The 13,370-nt window shown below is 37.4% G+C and overlaps 1 protein-coding gene across 1 annotated transcript in view; it reads right to left on the reverse strand.

Moving 5' to 3' along the window:
* LOC120732522 (carcinoembryonic antigen-related cell adhesion molecule 5-like) overlaps positions 1-13,370 on the reverse strand; it is a 48,025-nt gene that overhangs the window by 19,395 nt on the left and 15,260 nt on the right. The window lies entirely within an intron of this gene.

Genomic DNA, 13,370 nt, shown 5'->3' on the forward strand with positions numbered 1-13,370 from the left:
GTGGCAGTAAAATGAAACCAAGTCGCGCCAAGCTCAGTTTAATGGTCCCTGCCCACACTAGAGCTGAGCAGATGTCAGGCGGAATCGAGAGAACAACTGTCGGCGGGTAATGCCGTTTGTAAAACTGAGTTTAGATAAATAAAAGTAAGTCTGAATCCACATGAAACTCATTATAGACTCACTGAGTCATGAGTCACCACAGGAATTGATGTTGCGTGTGTGTTTCTTTAATCTTTTCTTCTGATCATTAATTAAACCTTGTAAAGCAAGCAGGTTTGACAGCCAGAAGTGAGGATGTTGAAGTCACAGACATGTACTAACCATCAAACCACAAGCAAACAGCAGACATGCAACCACTTCAACCACAGTTTTGAAACCTTGTCACCAGCAGTACAGTCAGGCTTTTGCTGTTTTTCAGTCTCTGTAGTAAAATATAGTCCTCAAGGTAGTTTTTATGCATATGTTCATATGCCCATGGACACATTTTTCAATGCAAAGTCAACCTTTAAACTTTAAAGTTAGGACAATCCACATGAAGGTTAAATACACAGATCTATTCTGTGTGCTGAAAAAACAGAAGTGTTAATACCCCCAATTTTGTCACATGGCAATCCATATTTGTATGTGCCCTAAAAACAACCAATGTTACCACGTCCAGCAGTGTTTATTTATTGTTAAAGTGATGTTAACTTCCTTCAAATAAAGTGGACGAAAGCGTGGACATTTCTACACTGCGCAAATGTTTCATTATGTAATAGAAAATGGGAATAGTTCGAGCCCTACATCACTCAAAATGCTCCCACAGGCTCAAACTGGGATTTGGCTAAATGCAGATGTGTTCAAGCATTTTATCAGCATTTTTTCTCATGTGGCAATAAAACAAATGTCAGCATAGCCAGTACTAACCGAGATCACCGCTATTTGACACACACGAGGTCCCGCGTTGAGCAGAACATGAAAGGAGGCAGAGAGGAGTAACCTGACATCATGCTCACTACACAAGGAGCTGAAATCACAAAGTTAAAGATCACTGTGAATGGTTGGGTACACAAGAATTTCCAGTAGAGTTCTGATGGATCACAAATTGGTTCTCTGACGTGGCTGTGCCGTTCTTTTCTCCCTTACGGGTAAGGTTTTTTTATTTGAATGTACATTTTTTCTGGTGGATAGCTGTAGGCAGATACATTTATTTAAAAAAAAAGGAGAAGTTTCAACCCCCCCAGTTTCATTGCGTCTCTTCAACAGAGTTATTTTGAGCCTGTGGTTTTATGGGAAATGTCTCGTTCTGTTTACTGCGGCATTAAGAACTTAAATCAGCCTATGTTCCTCTTTTGCAAACTCTTTTTTTCAGTGGCGCAATATTTCAGTCTAGTCCCCAGGTTTAGCCTTGGACTGAACTAAAAGGTTACGGAGCCCTCTGTTGTTAATTGTGTAAGTTTCTTTGAGTTTATCTTGAAAGCTGACATACCTAATCAGAGATCCTGTATGATTGTAAGTTTTCTTTTCTGTGTTGTTAGTTCCTGTTGTTGTGTACAATGAAAAATGTGCAACGGACGATCTCACCTGCTGATTCAGCTAATTACATTACATTTTTCCCAGTGAGACCCAGTTTTTATGTTTTACCAGATTTCTAAAACACTCATGCTATGCTAGAAATGCTTAAAACATCATGAATAAAACCAGTTTGAACTGATCTCTTTTCATTGTTCGCCTCTCTTCCCCCTCATCTTTCTAGTCGTCATTTACCTTTAGGCAGTTGTTTGTGGCACAAAGAGTCGAAGTCTCACCTGAAGTGACTGATTACTTGGAAATGATGTCACCCTGAGCTGTCAGTTATCCAAGGACAAACAAATACCAATGTTACTCAGGTTCAGTGGACTCTCACAGGATGAGAAGGAACAGGAAAAGTCACTCTATGTGTTTTCAACAGTAGTTTGGGAGTGAAATTTCTGAGAGTCCACTGAAGGAGAGAGTGGCGTTTGATAAACATTCGTTGATATTAAGGCTCTAGAAATGAAAGATGCAGGATCCTATACCTCAGCCATTTCCACCTTTCCCCAGTGGTACATTTGAAGGAACCACCAAACTTGTTTGTTTCGAGGTAAGACTGTAACGGCTTTATACACTGATGTAAAAAAACATTTAAATGTTATATATGAGTAATGATTATTCAATCAATCTTCAAAATTTGGCTGCACAAACCAAACATTCAGTTTGAATAACTTTTTTTCTGCTTTTGTGTCGTATTCATTTTAACTCAGAAATTTTGACCAACACTAATATTACTCATGATTAAAGTTTCCTGTTAGTTAAAATGTTTATGCTGGTAAAACATGAAAGCTAGTTTTGTTAGTAGGCTGGTTTAATGTTAGTTTGATGTTACATGAGTTGTGGACTATAATCATACTTATTTCCGCAGAAACGAAACCATTGGTCAGCAGGAATGTTCTTGCTATAGTGACTGCTGTCTTGTGCTGTTAGCGATATGGTGGCCTGCTTTATTGCATCCGCATTAGAAGGTGAGTGTATGTTCTCGTTTGTTATTTGTATTATAGAGACTACTGTTGACTGAATCATTTTGAAGGATCCATCGTCTTTGTGGCAAAATTCACCATAAGGAAGGAAATCCATTGTTATGGTCAAGACTTTAAGCCTTAAGAAACTTTAGACTCTGGGAAGCTGTTTGCTGTTTCTGTTTAATTGCTGTTTCACGGACCAAACAACAAATTAAACTATAATCATCAGATTGATCAAAACTTATAATTGTAGCGTAAAAACCAAACCTTCTCTTCTAAATCACCAAATCACTTTGTCTCCTGTTGCTCAGACGCCATTCTTCCGCTGGGTTTCGTTTCGTCATTGGGTAAGAACTGCACAACAATTTCCACTAATTGGTTTTGTAAATACTTAATTATTTCATTTCATAATCTGAAACATGATGTCTCACAGATAAGACTGGTCCAGAGAGAGAGTCGCAATCTCTGCAACGGAGAGAGACCAGGTGAGCTCCATGGTTTGAGGGTCCATTTGTGAACTTGATGAATACGTTTGGTCAGATACATTTAATTTATATTTGTGCTGTTGTCCTGCCCATCGTTTTTTTTTACAGAGAGCAATTATCATGTTTTCTCTTACATGTGTTTCACAGGATGTGGTGTACTCTGACATCAAGTGAAACCGTCCAGAGATGGCCTCCGTTTAACCAATTACAACTCAGAGAGAGCGTGGTATGTTGACAGACGTCACGTACTCCGAGGTCATAGTTTCTCGTCAACCCAAATCAGACACAGAGTGTGTTCGTTTAGCATTTTTATCATTTTTCTGTTGTGTTTTTGTGTTGCTTTAGTTTGTTATTGTGATAAAAAATGCCTGATGATATATGAACACTTGTTTATGGTGTTTAGTCGTAACCAAAGGATATTTTGGCCTCTGGTTTCATGTGTGCATGTGCTAGAAAAAGCACCCACAGGCGGCAAGTCAGAGACTTATCAGTGTTTGATCTAGTCTATCACTTATGCCGTGATAGAGCAAGCAGTCGCTCTATCGCTGCATAAGAAAAAAATCATCTAATTGCAACAAGAAATGCAAAGTTGTGTCGACCAGAGTCTTTAATTCCAGCCAGTCATTGCTGGTTTCTTTCACGCAGCTTGATCCACTTTAATGGCTGGACCGTAAAACAACATGATAAATGTTAAAATTACAGAAAAGTTATGATAGGTCCTGAGGGCTGTCCTGTAAGTATAAATATGTTATAAAATTCAATATGTTCATTAATGTGGGCTCATTATAATAGTTTAATTGTTTTCCTCTTTGGCAATTACTTTGGTATAGTATGGGTGTGGCCAGTCTTTATCAATAGGAAAAGCTGTAAATCGTATATCAAAGTTGAAATTCAAAATCTATGCACTTTTGATATTTTTCCGAAATGTCTGGTGGGCCAAATCAAGTGTTCGCTGGTTCGATTCGGGCCCCTGGGCCTTATGTTTTGCCCACCACGACTTTTTCAGCTGTTTTTTTCAGGGAATAGAGATGCAAGCAGTTCGCAATGAGACTGCTTTTTGCAAACCTCTTAAGTGTTTTGGATGTAAACAACTTTACTGGAATTAAACGAAACACCTGCATGGTGATCTCCACCACTACAGGCAAAAGACCTGCACCTGATGTTAACTCTGCCAGTCTATGCTGCATTTCTGCAGGAACGGTTTCAGTTACATGAAGCAGTCCGTTACTTGCTGTGCTAAACCTGACATTTCCGGTGTTACTGTGGCCATAAAAGATAAAATACCCTGCAGAGAAGTTCTGTTCCTCGACAACAGCACTGACAACATTCAGTGGAGTTCTATTACACTCAGAAAACATGAAAGGAGGAAGATGAAAGAAATGGAAGATAAACATAAAAAAATGTTTAAACATAAATGCAGAAGTAAATGGGCAATGAAGAAAAAGAAACAGAAAGGTTCAACAAAAGTTCTCCAGTAAAATCAACTACTTCACTGCCTTGCCTTTATTGAATTTATCATATTATCAAAGTTTATTACAGCAGGATAAACCAAAATCAATAATTGTAAAGATCAGCACGGGTATGCTATAAGAGGATAACTTATAGAAGTTGAGGATGGCTGTACTCTGCCCAGTGTCCTGTCTGCTTGGGTCTGTGAAAAATATTGCTAACAATTAACGTCAAAACCCCGTACGAGGTGTTTGCGTCTGTGAGCATAGTTTGTGACAAAACTGGTTTGCAAAAGTGTCTGTCGTGGTGGAAAACTGAGCTTAAAAATTGACTAGTCGAATGCTACTTTCAGAGTTTCCTGTCAGCGTTCTTTTGGTGGTGGGTGCTGAAAATGTTGAACACAAGATGTGTACACAAGTGGGACGTCTCGATACCAATCACGCTGTGCTGTCAAAAAAAGTTGTAACTTTTTTCCATAAAATTCTCTAATCAAAGTGCTTTTATTGTATTTTTTTTCATTGTGTGATATTGAAAGTTCGTGAATTCGATTGCATCGATGTAATGCTTTAGAGATAAGGTTATCGCAGTAGATCTTCTGTTAATCTGACACATGTTTTTTATCGGGGTGTTGATCTTGACTACCGGTTGCAGTTTGTAAACTTTCCATTTTCACCAAACTACTCTGTGGTGGTTTTTCCTCGCTATGATGCGCTCGTCTTGACAGGAAAACTGATGTCAAAGATTAAGACACGGCGTTCCGGAGGTGCGTTATGAAAGTCCTTCCATATAGGATTACCAAGACGTGAATAAGTAAACCCCAGCACTAGCTTTCCCACAGAAGTGCAGACACCATGCCGATAGTACTACTATGACAATTTGCGTCCCACAGGGACACACATCATGAGCATGGTGTGCCGTGTTAATAAGAAAAAGGAGGACGAAAAACAAGCAAACATGGGTTGTTAAAGAGGAATTAGGTTTCTTAGGCATTTCGTCTCGTCTGCACGCTTTCTTCTCTCATTTTAAATGTTTATTTCTTACGTTTTAAAAGAAATGTAATAAGTTTTTTTCTTCACAGCTGACAGTATGGCCTTACTGAACCCAAATAGTCACTAAAACCTGCTTTGAGTCCGGTTATGTGGTTGGGGAAAGTTGCATTTGTAGGTGGAAGGTTTATATTGTCTAATACACAATATCAATCCCAGCCCATATGTGACACCACAATCAGTTTCTTATTCATCTTATACAATTTTTAATATTATATTACTCTAACTTCACTACCTTTTTTCTTTATTAATAAATTTATCTGATCAGATCCTTTTTCTTTCCTTTTTTTATTTACATTAAAGCCATTTTCTACGAAGTCACTTGTGATTACGGAAGTTATAAAGATCAGCTGAAATACTACCTCATTTTTGTGTGGCTGCAGCATACTGACTGGCCCAACAACGCAAGCCTAGTTCCCACCGTGGCTTTTAGCTTCTTTAAAACTTTAAATAAGATCCCGAATGATAACAGTAAAAAACAAAAAATTTAGCGCCTCATATCAGTGAGCTCTCATTGGGCCTCCTTAAGAAAGCATCAGCTCAGAGAGGCGCATATCGTTATCTCCACCAGAGTCGAAGGCTACATTAGTCTCAGATGAACAACTGGGTAATCAGGTCATGGATGCAAAGCTTTGTGAGTTTCAAGTTATTTGAACTCAGCGTGCTTTGCACATGAATTAGAAATGTGCACAGCAAGGTGGAAATAACTGATCCAGGAACAGCTCTGCATCCTCAGCTGTACTCAAGTCAAAGCACACACAATCGTTTCTTATCACAGACGGTGGTCACTGAAAACTCAGTGCTTTGATTTAGTTCAAATATGGACCCAAATGCAAAAAGCTGTATTATAAAAGCTGATATTAAACAAAGGAGAATAATTCAAAAATGCTAGTTACAGGAATACAATTAAATTAAAGTAAATTAAATAAAAAAATCTTTAGAGGGCTGACTAGGGAAGTGGAGACTGTTGGAAGAATGCACAGGTGCACTCAAGATAATCTCAGGGGGAAGCAAAACTTAAAATGAACCACAAGAGTCAACCAGCTGCTGAAGTAAAATGGGAAATAACTTATTAGACACCTACTAAACACAGAAAGAAAACTCACAGTAAAACGTGGCACAGAGATGATGGATTTGGCAGATGCAAAGCCAAAGGGGAATTCTGCCACAGACAGGAACTGAACCTGCAACTTTCTACTTGTTGAGCAATTTTTTAACCACTAAAGCTCTCCACAAGACTGAGAATAAATGGAGAAACCAGAGACTCAATGATTTTAATAACGGATCCAACTTATAACGTATAAGATGCAAGAATAAAAAAATGGGGAATAAACCTAAAGCGAACCTATACTCAACTAAAAACCAGTGGGTCCCTAATTACTGTAAACATAGTGGTGATGCATTCAAGAAAAAATGAAATCCAATCAGCACTGATAATATTTGTGCTGCTGATCAGTTTCTCCCAAAATATTCTCGCAGGTCTTGAGTGAAGCCATGAAATACTGCGACCTGTGGTTTTCCACAGTGGACAGTCAGTGTTGGTTACAATAAAAAAGCATTTATGACCTTATAATTCATTAAAACAGTCAAAACTTTTATTGCATCCAATAGATCACACAACAAGTGTGAGATACAAATCAACATAAGTTAATGATCACTGATCTGATTAAGTAATCCTATCGAGGAGTGATGAGTGGTAGCATCAAAGTATGCTTCTGCGAAATAATGATTTATACAAAGTGGTTGATTTTTTAATTAAGCATCCAGAGTCACTTATGGGGGAAAAGAACCTGAAAAGGAAAAACAAAACAGGCTTAAATTAATTAAAATTATTAAAAACAGATAAAGCAAATGATACCAAAATACTTTGTGGCCTTACAATAAGGCAAACAAATAGAAATAATTTATCTCACTGGTCATATCTCACATGCTCTTTGTCTTATATTAGCCCTTTAAGAGTGAGTGCATAGATGACCAACCCTGAGGATGACCCACAGGGAGCAATGCAGGATGCTTTAGTGAGAAAAGAGAACAACTGCCATCACTACATTGTAAAATATATGAAATGATGACAAAATAAAGGCTGTACTATTATTGAATTAGTGCATTCTTTGGTTTCTTACCTCTCAGATCCAGAACTGTGGAGCTTTCCATCATGGTCACTGCGTTTTTGGCAGTGCAGGTGTAATTTCCAGTGTTTTCTGCCCCTAACCTCTCTATGATATACAATGAGTTATTAACATGCGTCTCATTGCCATTAAACATCCAGCTGAAGTGTGCTGGTGGGACCGAGTCTGCGGTGCACTGCAGCGTTATACTGTGACCTTGAGGAGCAGCTGAGGGTCCGCTGATCAACACGTTGTATGGTCCAACTGCACAATTAAAATACAGTGTTAGGGACATTCAGACTATTACTGCTAATATAGCTGTCTTTAAAAAAGTTAAAGTAAATTAAGTTTAAACTTGATTTATTCATGTTTTCTTTAATAGAAACACTGTGAATGCACGGTGAATACTCACAGCTGACAGTGAGATTATGGGTCGCAGTCATGGTGCTGACCGGGTTGCTGACTCTACACTGATAGGTGCCGCGGTCAGAAATGTGAACAGGCTGTATGGATGCTGTCTTGTTGTCCAAGGAAAAGCTGACACCGCCACTGGGATTAAGAGGCTGGCCATCTTTATCCACTCTCTGGAGCTGATGGAGCCAGAGGCCTCACAGGTGAGGTTGGTGGAGCTTTCATCTTCTTATCAGGATGGCTGTGGGGCTGCGGATGGTGGCTCCAGACGATAAAAAGTGTCAACGTTGGGTGAAATGATGGAAAAAGAAGCAACACAGTCTGTGTGAAACATATATGTGTCACTATAAGTAACATTTTGTGTGACAGTAACTTTAAAATGACATAAATCTATCAAACAGCTTCACCTTCATGATTTCATTGGGTCATAATTCATTAATTATGTTCCAATTTCAGATAGATTTTTAACTGTCTAACATTTAAAATGGTAGATATTTATTTTTCTGTTTGAATTTCTATTATTTTTTATTATTAAAGTGTACAAGTATGAATATCGTGGTGGTAGAGTGTAATTGAACTGCATCCTGTAAATCCAGCGCAATCTAACAACAACCCAAACTTTAATTTATATGTTAGTCCTTTGGGACCCTGTTTCACACACTTTCCCTCTCAGTATAAGCACACACTCTGTTTTCCTTGTCATGTTTGTTTTATGAATGTGTTATCAAAAGGAAATTCAAAAGGAGTTTTGCATATTTGACTATCATTAGGCATCTACTCGTATAGGGCACACAAGGTTTGGTGCCCTATATAAATGTATAAAGACTAACCCACCATACACAGTCAGAGTGCTCCTCCCCTGTTTTGGCAGCCCTGCATCTGGTGTGATGGTGATAGTGTACTCCCCGCTGTCCTCCAGTGCCAGGTTTTTGAGCTCCAGGGACCCTGTGGCTCGGTCTAATGAGATCCTGCCGGCATATCCAGGATCAGTGATGTTGATGCTGGTGGAACTGATGATGTTCACCCCATTGAACCTCCAGCTTACTGAGAGGAATGGTTTCTCTGGAGGTCTGAGAGTGGTGGTGAGCTTCACTGTGCCTGCTACAGCTCCACTCAGGGGTCCAGTGGGTAATATACCCTCACCTACACACATACCTGATTAACACAAAAAAAAACACAGAAGACTGAAAAAAAAATCCCCATTCCTTTATTTCTGTCTGCACATCATGTGAATTTAGCCTACCTGATAAAAGAAGCATAACTGCAGTCCATGGGATGGTCTTGTCCAATACTGACTTTTCTGACATGGTCTCTCTGCCTTCTGAAATCAAAAACAGAAAGAGTCTCAGGAGCTCTTGCTCTTTTATTGACCCACATCACAGGACCCTCTACAGCCCCCCACTCAGTAAGGAAAACCACTAAGATCCCTTGTGACACTGTTGTGTTGTGTGTACATACATACAGAAATGGAATTTGGAAAAAAAAACAGGATTTAATCTGAACAGGAAAAAAACAAAAACACGATCAAGCTTTTGACAGACCATATAAAATGCACCTTATTCAAGTATAGATGGATAAACTAATTTTGCACAAGTTTTCTCCAAATGTTTTAGCCTTAGACAAAAAAAAAAAAAAAAAAAAAAATGGTAGGGGGCATAGCCTGCCGGCATGTTCAGGATCAGCTTCTGTACTAAAATAAAACAACTTTAAAATGTAATGACTGCATTCCCCTCCTAGTTCTTTTATTTCTTCTAAAGCAAAGTATTTGTGAATTATTTTTTAAACATATATAAACATCTGAAGAAGGTTTATGAGTCATGATGCTGGTGGTGCCTTTTATGTTAACGGAGAGTTTTATGTGCTCCCCGCTAAGTGGGTTTGGGTCTCTTTTTGATGCAACTGCAGTGATCCATAGCTTTCCTTGCAGAGGAGGATCAAAGAGGAGACACTCAGACTCCTTCAGACAGCCTTACAAACAAATCATTTCCTTTAGTGCTTCCAGAATGAATGATTTATTAAAAGAAATAAAGATCTTATGTAATGTGTAAATATGTTCCTTTGTAATCATTCATGCACAATGAAGTATTGTTCGACTTGTATGACTGCCCTAATGCTGTGAGGCACCCATGAGATCAGCTGAAGAGATAAATTATTGATAGTGTGTCACAGTATAGTTCCTGAAAACATAATTATAATGTGTTTTTGTGAGTGGGCATTGCATTGTAAATATGATATTATACGGTAAACTGGGTGTGTTAGGGATTTAAATAACTGTAGCAACATTTCTATTGTGACCTGCAGTAAAAACTATATTTTGTTACACAGGTAAATTCATTTTCTTGTAGATGCACTGGTGTCATAATGTATTAGACCTCTTTTTACATTTTGTCAAAAAAAAAATTTAAAATTACAAAAATTAGTCAATCAAAATAACAGAAGAGAAATGATTTGTCCCACATTTTGTTAGTTTAAATCGCTGTAAATCTGTTATTTTGTTCATATAATTTTATAATAATATATTTGCTCACATAATTTCAAATGTAAGAATAATTGTATTCCATTTTAGGCATTTTTCATATATCGAGTAATTTTCTTATGTTTTTTATGATTCCTGCGTATTTTGTGTGGCTTGATATGCCACAATAATATCTATCAGACAAAACCTACAGCTTAACAAATCAAGCAAACCTTATGATATAGTAACAGTGAATGAATCTTAAGTCTGTTCCATAAAACAAATGCAAATTTGAGACTTTTACCTAAAATGACGCTCTGTGATGTATTTATCCAATTATTTTACTCTTCAGAGAAATGCTTCTGTATACTGTATGATAAATTAAATTCAGGTGACTCGATGTATTTGAATATAACATATTTAGTTGTTTGGATCACTTTGAGTTTTAAATTAGACCTCACCTCTACAACACACGTGCAATTTTTAAGTAGAGGGAAAATAAATAACTCTAATAATAGATATATAAATACCTTCAAAATATGGTGAAAATGTTAAACTACAGAAATGTTTTCATTATGAAATTTATTAAAGAACAATTATAATATAAGAAAACTGAGATTAGTGACTGTATCAACAACAATGACAACAATAAAAACATTTGTTAAATAATAAGTATTTAGAAGAAAATATGGATTGAGAGCTTGAAATATTTGCCATCAAAGCACTTCTATCACAAGCTGATGCTGATTCAATGAGAATAACATTAATGTAACATATATTAATATGCCACAACTCTCAGATGAATCAGATTAATCCATTTTCATAATGTTGGTTTGCCATGTTTAAACTGTGAAGGTTCCCTTCAGTGAGTTACCCTCTTATTATCAAAGATCATTTTCTGTTGTTTCATGTGCATTATCAATATATTTGAAAAGTCTAGTAAACGGGATGGTGATTTTCCATCTGGATCTACAAAAAGTACTGGGAACCAGCAATCCTTTCAGCAGCAGGAGGGAGAGAGCTACAGACTGCAAAAAATAACTGTCACTACATTTGCATTGTTTTTCTCCAACACAGTTAGCATTAATTTAGTCAGTATATGCAAGAAACAATGGCAATTTATTTTAAGAATCAACAGGGCAAACAGTTTGGGGACTTCCTGCATAATCTGGAATTTCTTTGACACTTATAAGATAATAATATAAAGATAAAAGCTAGAATCAATTAATACTTTCAAATTACATCAACTGACTAAAGCTCATTAAATAAAAAGTGAATTTAAGATATGACACATGAAAAGAGTAAAAGAGATAAGCAGTTTAAGAATATTGTCATTGCTGTATGAGCTTTAAAGATAAGATTAGCTGAGTAACATTCAAAGAAATGCAGAACAACTTGACCTTATGTATGTGGTCATCACCATCTGATGAAGAAGTGACCAATATTGTGAGCATTAATTTGGCTGGAAAGCATTACAATCAGCTTATCACCTTTATCGTTACAGTATCTAACATCAACACTCACAGCTTGTAAAACTAGATAAGGTGATGCTTAAAGAACTTTGAGGGGAAACAAAAACTCCACAAAGGAGGTCACAAATTGTCTTCTTTGTGTACAGTCAACCCCCTCTGTGACTGCATTCACAGAGTCACTCAATTTCCTTTCAAACCAACAGTCAGCCATAAAATGCCAGCTCACTGGGAGGAAATTTCGTCAACAGTGCCTCATCAGTCCTGCAATCAGCCCACTCCACCTCCTCCAGTGTGATCACTGTCAGTGTGACCAGTATCAGTGTGAGTGTGAATGCAAAGTGAAGCCAACACTTCCTCAAGTCGTTTGATCATTGTAGTGTTTCTGAGTCTATAAGATTAATCCATTTAGATTAAACATTTCGACAGCTATGGGATGAATTTCATCTGTGTGGAGTTTGTGCACTGATGTTTGGTCCCCCCTATGCCTGTGTGGATTCTTTCTGGCTTCCTCCCACAATCCAGACACATGCATGTTAAGATTAAATGGTGGTTTTTAATGGCGATTCACAGCCATAGCTGTAAATGTGAATGGTTGTCTGTCTCTGTATCTTGTAAACTGTGACAAATTAGTGACATTTCCAGGGTGTACCTCCCCTCTTGCCTCATGATAGCTGGGATATTCTACAGGCAACTGACCCTCAACTGGATACGCAGAAGAAAACTGAATGGATCAAACTGCAGTACTCTGTGGTACACAAATTGCTGGTTTGCATCTGCAGATTACAAATATTACAAATATTACAAATATTACAAATATTACAAATATATTACAAATATTACAAATATTACAAATATATTACAAATATTACAAATATTCTCCCAATAAGCTAAGGCTGCATTAACACGGTCTTTTGTTTTGTTGGCTTTTAGCCTGTTGGATAGTGATGTTAAAGATGGATAGAAAAGTAGGGAGAGAGAAAGATGGGAAAGACACACAGCAAAGGGATGTGGATTGAGCTTGAACCCAGGACACTGCTCTTCAGCCTCCAGCAGCATGCGGCCTCATGTGGCACCACTGACCTGAAATGGTGCTCAATTTGGTGGCCTTAATACAGGCTGGAAAAAACTTCATACTTGTATTGCTTTTTTTTGTTTTTTCCTATCTTCACAAGTAAAGTTAGGTGTATTTATCCCTCTGTAGTAAGCTGTGACAGAAGCAATCATACAAAAGGCACTCTTTTTAAAAGCTTTATTGGGAATGCATTTACATACAGATACATGCTGTGTCTTATAATAAAGACAAGGTGTAAAAATAAAACTCACATTCTTTAAACACCTTATAATTATTTTAATTACTTGGACCTTTTTGCACACTTAACACAAGTATTAATTAATTAATTTATTCTTTTCTAAAATGTAGTTACTAAG

Source organism: Simochromis diagramma, unplaced genomic scaffold (genome assembly GCF_900408965.1).
Source record: "Simochromis diagramma unplaced genomic scaffold, fSimDia1.1 OVJJ01000361.1, whole genome shotgun sequence".
NCBI lineage: Eukaryota > Metazoa > Chordata > Actinopteri > Cichliformes > Cichlidae > Simochromis > Simochromis diagramma.